Genomic DNA, 12,034 nt, shown 5'->3' with positions numbered 1-12,034 from the left:
AATCTCCAGGAGTCCGGGAAGAGCTGAGCTCCGTGTGTGGTCTGCTTCAGTTATTTAAGACAAGGAGGGGTGATGCGTTTTCTGGTGAGAATCTCTACATGCTTGTCCTCATTTCTTTATTAACATTTTTTGCATAGTATGAAAGAAAGTGATAGAGCCGGCACCTGTAAGTTAAAAGAAATACAGATTATCAATGAATTGTGACTTACAGGAAAAACAGTAGGAAATTTTAACCCTTTGAGTAGTGAATGTTTTTCATGCTTGTTGACCCCTGGGAGGTTTTTTTTTTTTTTTCCAAAAATGAAATTAGTTCCAGTTCCAGTTTTATTAACTTAAAATCATGTTTGTGTAATAACGAATTTATGGAAACAAGAAGAACATACATTTGCCTTTTTTTAATGTTGCCTTACATGTTTTTAAAATAAAAATTTTTGTTACCTGGACGGTCAGGAGGCACGAGGATGTACATGAACATTTGTGCTACTCAAGGGGCTAAACTGTTTTTAGTAATCATGTGGTCGATAGTAGTTGATAGTGTCATTTGGAGACTGTGGCGTGGAGTAAGGGATAAAACAAAATAATAATTATAAACCAGGGTTTTGGGGGGTTTGTTTTTAATGCAAGATGTTACACATGTGAGACCACTGAGGTAGTTAAAAACCTGTAGTCCAGAATTTGAATTAAAAGTATGACATAAACTCATATTTTCTTTCTTAAAACCAAAAACATTTTGCGCCCCTGTCCGCTCGAAAGGCCTAGAAACAAGCACTAACTCAGCAGCAACAAACACCCTTAGTACCTGGATGGTGGCCTGGAAATACGACTTTGCGTGATATCAAACCAGGGCCTGTTAGAGGAATGGATGATTCCAGTTTGGGGCAAGAATGCACATATGAGCCTGGAGCATCGTGTCACACAGGAGTGCAAGGCAGCTGCTAACGATGACAAGGGCCAGTGGAGGAGGACTCCGGAGTGCAACTGAACAGGCTCCCACCGGCCAAAGGTTACTTTGAGAAGCGTAAGAATAATAACGGTAATGGATTAAAATACATCAAATGTGTCTATATTACTGAGTTCTTCATGATATTCTAATAACAACTAGAAACCTTTGGTCATGTTTGGAGGATGTCAGCATACCAGCTCCTTGCTTTAAAAACTGGGAAATAGTCCTGGCCGGTTGGCTCAGTGGTAGAGCATCGGCCTGGCGTGCAGAAGTCCCAGGTTCGATTTCCGGCCAGGGCACACAGGAGAGGCGCCCATCTGCTTCTCCACCCCTCCCCCTCTCCTTCCTCTCTGTCTCTCTCTTCCCCTCCCGCAGCCGAGGCTCCATTGGAGCAAAGATGGCCTGGGCGCTGGGGATGGCTCCTTGGCCTCTGCTCCAGGCGCTAGAGTGGCTCTGGTCACAACAGAGCGACCCTCCCACAGGAGGGGCAGAGCGTAGCCCCCTGGTGGGCGTGCCGGGTGGATCCCGGTTGGGCGCATGCGAGAGTCTGTCTGTCTCTCCCTGTTTCCAGCTTCAGAAAAATACAAAACAAACAAACAAACAAACAAAACAAACAAACAAACAAAAAAACAAAAAAACCCCTGGGAAATAAAGAGAAGGTCCCAAGCATTGATGTTGCTTTTCCTATTTGCACTGTGTCTGAGACAGCCGCAAAGGCAGTGAAAGGAAGTTTGGGTTTAACAGAAGCATCCCAGCTAACATAAGTGGGAATCATAGAGTTGTAATATCATTGTTTAGAAAGCCCAAACAACTGAATGAATCCATGCGATGATTATTACGGACTAATATTGTGAAAAAGAGGCAACTAGACATTAAATATCTTTGACCGGAGTACACGATACCACGTATGAAGTAGTCTTATCAAATCACTCAAATGTGAATTTCATTAGGACTAATTATGACTACTTTATAGGAAATGCAGGGACTTGAGGAACATGTTAAACCACATCATGGGGATTCATTCAATCAACAAAATCCAGGTGGTGAGAAAGTCTGCGGGACACATGTCCTCATTTCCTCATAAAAGAGAAGGAAAGAAAGAGCAGGAGCTTATAGACTAAAAGAATTGGGGGAGATGTATCAACAGATTCTAACGCACAGAGCTTATTTGCATTCCAGAGGAAACGAATGGTTCAAAACACATTGAACAACAGAAAATTAGACTGTGATAGAATATTTGAGGCATTATTGTTATAAAGAGAGGTGTTTGGTTTTTTTTTTTAAGAATTTCTTATCTTTCAGAGATACATCCTAAAGTTTGACATCTGGGATTTGCTTCAGAATAATTGTATTTTGGGGGCTGGGAAGTGGGTGGGGAAGAGGCAAACAAGATTGGTTTAAGTGGTTTAATCACTAAACTGCATGAGGTAGTTACAAAATGTATGCCTGAGCAGGCGGCGGCAAAGTGGATAGAGCATTGGACTGGGATGCAGAGGACCCAGGTTTGAGACCCTGAGGTCGCCAGCTTGAGTGCAGGCTCATCTGGTTTGAGCAAAGCTCACCAGCTTGGACCCAAGGTCGCTGGCTTGAGCAAGGGGTTACTCAGTCTGCTGAAGGCCCACAGTCAAGACACATTTGAGAAAGCAATCAATGAACAACTAAGGTGTCTAAATGAAAAACTGATGATTGATGCTTCTCATCTCTTTCCGTTCCTGTCTGTCTGTCCCTATCTCTCTCTCTTTCTGACACACTCTCTGTCTCTGAAAAAATTAAAAGATTTTCAAAATGTATGCAGAAAGAATTCTTGTCGACTCGCCTGAGGTAGTGCCTGGGTTTGTTTTGCTTTTGTTTGGGTTTGAAAGCTCTCTACGTGATTTCAATGAACAGCCCAAATTCCAGAGCCTCCTTTAATCTTCCTGGACATTGAACCTTTCCACAGGGGACTTGGGATTCGGTCCTCCCTAGAGACACCTTGTACTGGGCAAACAGCCCTTCCCCCATGACTGATTTCATCTTTACTCTTTTTTTTTTTTTTTCAGTTACCTCAGTTTCAGGGTTGCAGGATCTATTTTTCTATTAGTTTTTCTAATTTCCCCAGCTGGTTTGAAACTTCAGGAAGTTAATAGCCATTTTGTATTTGACTTATTTTGCCCTTGAGGCCTCTGAGAATGATTGCCAATAATGAGCTGACCCAATTTTAGAAACTGGGCGTGGTTCCTAAGAATTCACCATCTCCTTTGCTCAGAGAGGAAATGCCCCTCCTCACGGGCATCTGCGTGCAACTCCCTTCACATCGGTTTCAAGATGCTGGCTGTGCTGGAAGGAGAACCCCACAGTCTCTGCAAGGAGTTAGTGCCCAGCCCAGAGGAGGAGGTTATACCCTAGGGCTGCTTCTATCCACCTGTCTGAGCGTTCTGTCAGGTCAGGAGAACCATGTGGGAGGCTACCTCCCTGCCTGGGGATGGGGAACTTTTCCGGTAGTGAGCAACGCTATTTCAGAGATTTCCTGCTCTGGGTGCTGAGCCCGAGTAACGCAGCTGGTCTACACAGTGGAGTGAGGCCTCAAACCCAGCTGGTCCAGCTCCGAGCCCACTCTTCTGCCCATTCCATGTAGGGAAGCCTATCCATTCACTGGCTCGTTCACCAGATACAGACACACATGGACATTTTTACATGCTGATCTCTCTATATTTACATAGGAATATGCATGCAGGCACTCAGACACACAAACACATCCAGAATTCTAGACATAGTTTCAGGTCTTGGAGTTCTAGTGTCAAATAAGACAGACAGGTCTTAGTTTTCATCACGTAGGATGAGGAGGAAGGTGGGTAGGTTTATGAGAGGTAGAGAAGAGAGTTCCAGATAGTGACAGAAAACATGGGGAGGGGTCTTCAGTGGGTCATTTTAAAGTTCAAGTCATCATCTGAAACCTTGACCCAATCTTGAAAACAATCAAATCACTGCTGTTTCCTTCATTTTCAAATATGACAGATAATATGACTTAATTAAAAGAGGTGATTGAACATCATTGTAATAGCCAAATTTGTCTCTGAACGTGACTTTATAGCTGTGGTTATCCAAGTGAGGTCCCTAGATCCGTATCACCATCACCTGGGAATCTGTTGGAAAGTGAATTCTTAGGCCCCACCCAGATTTAGTAAATCTGAAACTCCTGGGGGTGGAGTTCAACAATCTGGGTTTTAAGAAGTCCTCAGGGTGATTCAAATGCACAGCCAGGTGGAGAATATCACTGTGGTAAACCATTTTCCTTCAGACCTTGAACTTCTTTCACTTATGGATGATTCTGACACACTCATACCTTTGAGAACATTACTATTTATGCAAAAAGATCCTTCACGCCCATGATCTCATGTGTTCTGACTCACACCTGAAAACCACAGAGCTTCTTAGTTCTCACTGTTTGCAGCCCTTAACATCTACCTCAAGGGCTTTTCATTGAGCTACCTTTCCACCGAGCGGAAGAGCAGAGGGATTATAGGTGCAGAGAGAAATACAGTGGGGAAAAGGGACAAAAGTGAGAAATGAGCTTTCTGGTTGATTTCTGCCTGCTGCTGCAGTCTAACTTCCTCCTCCATCTATCTGTATATCTATCTATCTATCTATCTATCTATCTATTATCTATCTATCTATCTATCTATTACCTATCTATCTATTATCTATCTCTATCTATCTATCTATCTATCTATCTATCTATCTATCTATCTATCTATCTATCATCTATCTATCTATCTATCTATCTATCTATCTATCTATCTATCATCTATTACCTATCTATCTATCTATTATCTATCTATCTATTATCTATCTATCTATCTATCTATCTATCATCTATGTGTCTCTCTACCTGTCTTTCTTTTGTCTATCCTGATGTCTGCCCATCTATCTGTCCATATGTGTACCTGTCTGTCTGTCTATATGTCTATAATATGTATGTGTATGCATGTATGTATCTATATCTGAAACAGGAGAATAGAAAGACAGAAAATAAAGGAAAGAGGGGTTTGAGTAAGGTTTTTAACCTCTAGGAGCCCCATATTCTTCAAATATCAAAGTATGTGTTTGTGTGTTCATGTGTGTATGCAGTTGCGTGCATGTGTGGTTGTGAGTAGCACTGATATTTCACACAAATAGTACAAGGCTTTAAGGTGAGTACGTTTGTTATAACAGAGATTCTGACCCACCTAGAAGGTGGTCAGTTCATGGTAACAGCAGCTGGAAGGAGGCTGGAAGGAGAAGAAATGGAGGAAAGGAGGAGAAGGAAGAAACTGTGAGGAGTGGGCCGAGCAGGAGGGAGGAGGGACAGAGGAAAGGAGAGAGTTGGGGAAAGGCCTGTCCACGTCTGAGGGGGACTGACTCGAATATGGATGGGGCCGGGTGGCATGGGGCAGTGGAATGGGTGGGAGTCCTTTAGGGGACCACGGAAGGTGGGAGAGCCAAGCGGCATTATAATGGGGTGCCTCAGAATTAAGAGGGAAAAGCACTTCTTGTGCAGTAATGGAAGAATGTAAATGAATGTTCCTCCACATGAATGGTGTGTTCATGTTTCAGAGATGGAGGTGTGCCAAGATTGCCTGGGGACCTTCCCCACAGCATCCCCACCCACTCCTGACCAAGTTGTGAAAAGAGAGACCCGCTTCTCTCTCCAAGTCGTTCTACCAGCTAATTATCTGTGAAGATTAAAATCATGAACTGAAACTCCAAAGCTTTTTATGGGCATTAGGGGAGTATTAAATAGAAAGATTGGAAGCAAAATTATAGTTCCCCCAATAGGTTTTGGGGGATTGATAAAAATCTGCTTTTAATTAAAAATATAAAGCAACAAGGCCCCCTATGCACAAACAGGAAAGTCGTTGGCGCTTAATCCCATGTGAAAATGTCTACGGATGTCGGCCGAGATCTCAGCCACTGCTGCCCGGTCTGTGGGCCTCTGGGAGGAATGATTGATGGGCTGGCTGAATTTTCGGCTGAGAGGCCTTGCTTAGAGATACACGAAAACAGAGGCTGTAATGCAGCTCATAAGATGAAGTAATGGGCTTGTCTCTGTCTAGGTCAGGAACTCAGCCAAGCACTGTGTTTTAAATAAAATGAGGCTTTTGTGGTTTTTGGCATAGGCCTGCCAGTACAGGCTAACCTTGGCATCTGTGTGCTGGGCTTTCTCTAGAATGTGGCTGAGGGTTGACACAGGCTTAGGGGCTACCCAAAGGCAAGGATACTGCGCTTGGGGACCCTTCCTACTGAGCCTCTTTCTCTCTCATTAAAGGCATTGCTCACTTGCTCAAGCTTACAGCCTAGGAGTCACCCTGGACTCCTCTGCCACACACAGAATGATGTTTTTGTGTGAAGTGCTCAGCAGGAAGACAGGATAGCCCAGTGCTTAAAACACGGCATGGAAAACCAGATGGCCTAGCTTTCAATTCTGGTTTCCACCACCTGCTAGTTTTGTGGGCTTGACAAGTAATTTAATCTCCCTGTACCTCAGTTTTCTCAGCTTTAAAATGGGCATAATGGTACCTACTTATGCAAAATTTTGAAAATTAAATTGATAGAAATAAAGTACTTAAAACAATATGAATACTATCCATGTGAGTCCTGGTGTACATATACATGTTATTATGCATATCATAGTTAGCTATGGTTATTATTATTCTCATCAACTTACCCATGCTGTTAAAAAAAAACAACCCTAGATTTCTCCCATGTCCCCCAAGGTCATGCATAATGCATAATGCTTTCTGTTCCTCAAACTCGTCAAGTTCTCTCTTTAAGCTTTTATGATTTTATTTTTTTGTATCACATGACACGCATTTATTTGATCACAGTAGTTAATCTTACTACTACATTGTATTCTAAATTTTCTCTTTATTCTTCAGATTCTCCAGGCTTACAGCTATCATCAATCCTGAAACATCATGCTAACCATTTGTGTTGCAAGAGAGACCCATTGCTTTTTTGCCAGTCAAGGTTTCTGTGATGTTGTTGCTTCGTACTGTTTGTGCCCTTGTGCAAACAGTCAATCCCAGGAGCAGGGTTCATCTTCTCCACTTGTCTGGCTCTGACTTCGGTCATCATCTGGATGGGATTCACGCCACTGTGCTTAGAAAGGGCCATGGGGATGACCTCCAGGGCATCAGCGAACACTGTGCTGCTTGCTCCAAGGTCGGGTGCTTATCTGCTGCCTGGCTAAATGCCAGAGCTCAAGGGATTTCAGCAATGCCTCTGCCACCCGCCACACGGTGAACCTGATGAGTTTCCGGATGACGCACAAAGCACTGTGAAGGGATTGCTTTGCTGCCCTTATGGGCATATTATTTCCTCCTCTGATGAAAATGGTTACAGCTCTAGAATTGTTACATTGCTTGATGACCCGTTGTCATAAATGAGATCTCTTTCGTAAGCACAGCAAAGCCCAGCAAAGCCCAGCTTCTCGGTTGTGGGCTCTGAAAAGTGCAGGATGATGTCCCGTTCTGTTACAATGGCAATCAGACTGAAGTCAGGTCCTCCGGCCCAATGCACTAAAGGCAAGTTGCTCTGAAGAAGTAAGTGATTTGCTCCATTGTCAAAGCTCCACTGGCAAATAGCTAGATTAGAGCCATTTTCTTAAAAGTGTCTTTAATTTGCTGAATCACCCTTTCAAACTTCTCTTTTTCATATTTCTGAAGGACTTCACCATCTTCCGCATTGGTCACAGGCAGCTCATGCTTTGTCTTTGGTTTCTGTGGTTCAAATGGACTCTTGAGAAATGCAATCTTAGCATCTCTTCTGCTTGTTTTGGCATTTGTGGGTAACTGAAAGCCTTGTCCACAATCATGCCCTTAATAGACTTAGTGTCCTCCACCCTCCTGCCAACTTGACTTTGACTTTGATGAGCTCACAGTCAATGTCTCTGCACTGCACATTGGCCACAGTGAGGACAGCATCCATGGCAATCTCAACTATTGGTCGGGGACAGCAGTTAACCACGGAGTTAAAACCCATTGTCTTTTGCAGTCTGAATCAGGGGCTCATTGTCCTTTATGTCAACCAGAACTCCATCACTGATCTCCTCCAGGTGCTCGACAGCAACGTGGGTGGTCTGCTCGAAGCCCTCGGTGATCCTGGTCTAGTCAATGCCGTGGTCCTGCATCTACTCAGCTTCTTCCAACAAGGCACCAGTCAAGGGCAACCACTCCTATGGTTTCATCTCCAAGTTCACTATCCTGTGATTTGGACAGTTTAGCTAAGAGTTTGGCAATTTGATGATTAACATCCATCATGTTCTAAATGGTGCCGCCATTGTTATAGCCACATTGCCCTCCTTATCCACTACCATTTGGACCAAGTGATGTTCTCATTGAATTTTTTACAGCTTTTTCTGCCAAAAGGGATCAAACGACACCAGGCCTTAGAGAGGATCACTTGAACTTTGGCTTTTACTCCCAGTGACATGGGGGGGGGGGGGGTCATTGGAAGGGATTGAGCAGAAGAATGACATACTGAGACTTAAGTTTTTTAAAGGATTGCTTTGGCTGCTGTGTTCAGAACATCCGGTCAGTTAATTAAGCAATAGCTCTTTAAAATGTTTGCAATCTAATAATGGCAATAAGACTGGCATATATATAACACTACAAGGTAGAAAGAAGCAAGTGCAACAAAAGACACGCAGTTCCTAAAGAGGAGAGACAGGCTGATCGTAGCTGGGGTGAGGGGAAGGTGGCATCATAGTAGATATTACAGAGGGAGGACCCCAGAGATGGGCCTTGAAGATGGTTAGGATTTGATCGTGAAGTTCTGGTGGTAGGACTGGCATTGTGGGTCCTGATAGGTGGGACAGAGTGAACCCAGTTGTCCAGTGGCCATCATGTAGTCTGGTGGGTATCAGACTGGAGCACACGCCCATCAACAGAGAGCTGGTTTATGCACGGGGACCCTGTCTATCCTGTTCACCGGCTGTTCGCTTGACACATAGAAGGTGCTCAGTCAATATTTCTGAAATGAGAACATCCAGAGGACTTGGCTACTGATTGAGTGTGGAAAGGGGACAAGAGAGGGAAAGAAGAGAGAAGTAGGGATGAGCTCATTGATTACAATAAAGGCTCAACTAATGAGTGATACTCAGGGGACACAGGAAGTAAGGGAAAGAGATGAAACAAACAGAAGATAACTAAGCAAAACCAAAACCAGAAAACCAAGAGCAACTCAACCTGAGGACGAAAGACTGATCACCCACAGCAGAAGCCCTGGGTTCTGACCATCGGAGAGCTATGACTTTTCGTAGTAGTTAAGAATCCCTATCCTAGAACTAGGTCTCTCAGGTTTATACCTCCTACTAGTTGTATGATCTTGAGCAGGTTACTTCACCTCTGTCTGTGTATCACTCCCTGGATGGTTGTGAGAGTAAAACAAAATAACATAGTCTTTGGCCTCTTAGAGATGAAGATACAATCTGAGAAATGCGTCACTGTGTGAAATGACGAAGTGCATCTACACAAACCTGGATGGGATAGCCTACTCCATGCCTGGGTTCTATGACATAGCCTATGGCTCCCATGCTACAAACCTGGTTCTGTACAGAACAACGCAGGGTTAAATCAAGCACGAGAGAAAATGATGCAATCAAGGGAGGCAATAAACATAAGACATATGAGACTTCTGCCGCTCTCACACAGCGTCCTGTTTTACAGCAAACTATTTTTTTTACAGGTAGAAAAGGTACACATTAAAATAACAATAAAAAGAATAATATAGCAAAAACACAAACCAGTAGCATAATGGTATATTGTCATTATCAAGTATTGGGTACTATACATAATTAGAGGTGCTAGGCTTTTATACAACTAGCAATGCAGTAGGTTTGCTTACACTGGCATCTCGGCCAACATGTGAATAATGCATTGTACTACGGCATTACAGTGGCTACAAGGTCATTAAGCCATAGGAACTTTCAGCTCCCTTATAATCTTATGGGATCACCATGGTATTACATGTGGTCCCTCAGTGACCGAAATGTCATTATGCGGCACATGACTATACTTGCATAGGCTTATAGCAGTATTTAGCACATAACAAGCGCCTGATACGTTTAGCTGTCACTTTTATTGTTATTAGGGAAAAAAGGGAGCCCCAGTTCAAGGAGAAGAAGAAAGAGACGGCTGCCTAGGGCCCAGGGTAGGGCTGGTGGGCACCCACTGACTATATCTGCCTTCAAGCCTTTGGTCCCAGGACAGAGGGATGGAGCCACATCGTCTGTGGGGCTGAAGGGGAAAAGGCTGCTTTTTGAGGTGACAGGTGAGAGAAAGGGAGAGTAAGTGATTGTTAGAGAGGAGAAACAGCTAGATTTTGAGCTCAGAGGACACACAGCTTCCATAGCAAGGGTCCTTCTTGAAGGGAGCAGGACAAACCTGCCCAGGCAGGGCAGCAGCTTTCTGATGTCCATGGGCTCCTTGGTGGAAAACCCCGCAGAACTGTGATTTCAACCGCGGCCCGAGCAGATGGGTTCAATAAGCGCGCGGTTATTTACATCCATGCAGAGACTGCGTGTGTGTATTTCTGGCTCCTGGGGTCTGGAAAGGAAAAGGAATGATTGAAATGAGAAATGTGCTGAAAGGAAAAAATGGACCATCTAACAAGAAATTATGTTGAGCCTAATCCCTTTCATCCCAGGGCCTCCGTGGGCTTGGTGAGGGAACTGGCAGGCCCTCGGAAGAGCTGACCCACACTCTCTGGGGCCCAAGGGGAGGGACTCTTGGGAATCATTTTTCTGTGGTCAGAGGACAGAGGGCTGGGTGGGAACAGAGGGGGAGCAGAGGGATGCCTACTGGGACGTGAGCTGGGGTTGAACCCTGCCCCGCCCTCCCCCAGCTGTGTGACCCTGGGCAAGACCAGACCAATCTGTGCTCCTGTCCCAGCTGGGTAATCGAACATCCCTCGTGGGTGGTTTCGAGGATTAAGTGAGTGAGAGTATTCGCATGCTTAGAACAGCTCCGGGCATTATCAGCAGACTAGCTGTGAGAGTCGGGGAGGGGTCTTCTCCACACCCTTCGCATTACAGCCACAGCAACATCTTCAAGGGAGGGCAGAAATCACAGACCACCATGGCACGGGTTTGTGCTGGGCTTTTCCCGTGAGCTGGGAATAGGCAAAGGCCTCCCGATGTCGCTCCTGGCTGGAGGAGGAGGGGGGAAATCCAGTACCTCGAGGAACACACTGAGCCAACTCGAGTCCCCAGAAGCAGGTGCTGGGCTCCGCTGGTCTGATGAGGGAGTGGAGGCTGACCAGCGCGCTCGCCTGAGGCTCACACGGCACTCTGGCGGTTACTGCGGCTTTAGAGAGCGCGGTCAATGTCTAGCTCATGCCTGCCTGTGTGTTCAGGGGAAGTGCCCTCTTCCTCTCCAGGCCAGGGAGCCTGGCAGCTGGCCGCCTCGCCCACGTGAGCCTTGCCCTCTGGCCGCTTGGCTGTGACCGGGGATGACGGCTGTGCCAGAACCAGGGCAAGTGCCCGGGGGGAGTGGCCATGGGGGAGGAGGCCTGGCTGAGGCTCCATAAATCTCTTAACTCCTGTGTCTCCCAGGGGAGATGACAAGCATGAAGAGAGCAGGAACGGTATCCCGGTCGGTAAATGCCCTGTCCGGGGCTCTCGACTCTTCCTTATGAATCAGGCCTCCACTGACTCAGTGCCAAGCACATGGCTCTTGAGATAAGACCTGGCAGCTCCTCCAGCTGAGCGTTTTAAGAGCTTTTGGATGCTGCAAAAGCTTCGCCCGAGCCTCGCCACGGGAAAGCTGCCTCCTGCCGGTCCGCCGTCCTCAGATCCTGGGCGCTGGGCAGCTGGACCCTGCTGTCATGCCACCTCGTGTCCCTTTGGAACCATTAATGAGCTGGGGATCATTAAGCTGTGGTCTGGCCTTTCCCCTCATTTCTCCTCACAGTTCTGGGTGGTAAGAAGGTTTTTATTTGTTGTCTTTTGCTGAGTGAGGATGCTGACTCAGTTGCTCAGCCCCAGCTGCACAGTGGGTGGTGAGCCAGCAGGCACGTACTCCTCCATTAAGAAAGCTCTGCTGTGTGCACGCACCTGCCTCTTCCAGGTGACGG

The 12,034-nt window shown here is 45.7% G+C and overlaps 1 pseudogene; it reads right to left on the bottom strand.

Moving 5' to 3' along the window:
* Window positions 1–6,826: 6,826 nt before the first annotated feature.
* LOC136404315 (T-complex protein 1 subunit epsilon pseudogene) lies at window positions 6,827–9,198 on the bottom strand (annotated as a pseudogene).
* Between the last annotated feature and the right edge of the window lie 2,836 nt (window positions 9,199–12,034).

The sequence above is a fragment of the Saccopteryx leptura genome, chromosome 4, assembly GCF_036850995.1.
Source record: "Saccopteryx leptura isolate mSacLep1 chromosome 4, mSacLep1_pri_phased_curated, whole genome shotgun sequence".
NCBI classification, from domain to species: Eukaryota; Metazoa; Chordata; class Mammalia; order Chiroptera; family Emballonuridae; genus Saccopteryx; species Saccopteryx leptura.
This window is presented reverse-complemented; position numbering and strand designations above follow the sequence as displayed.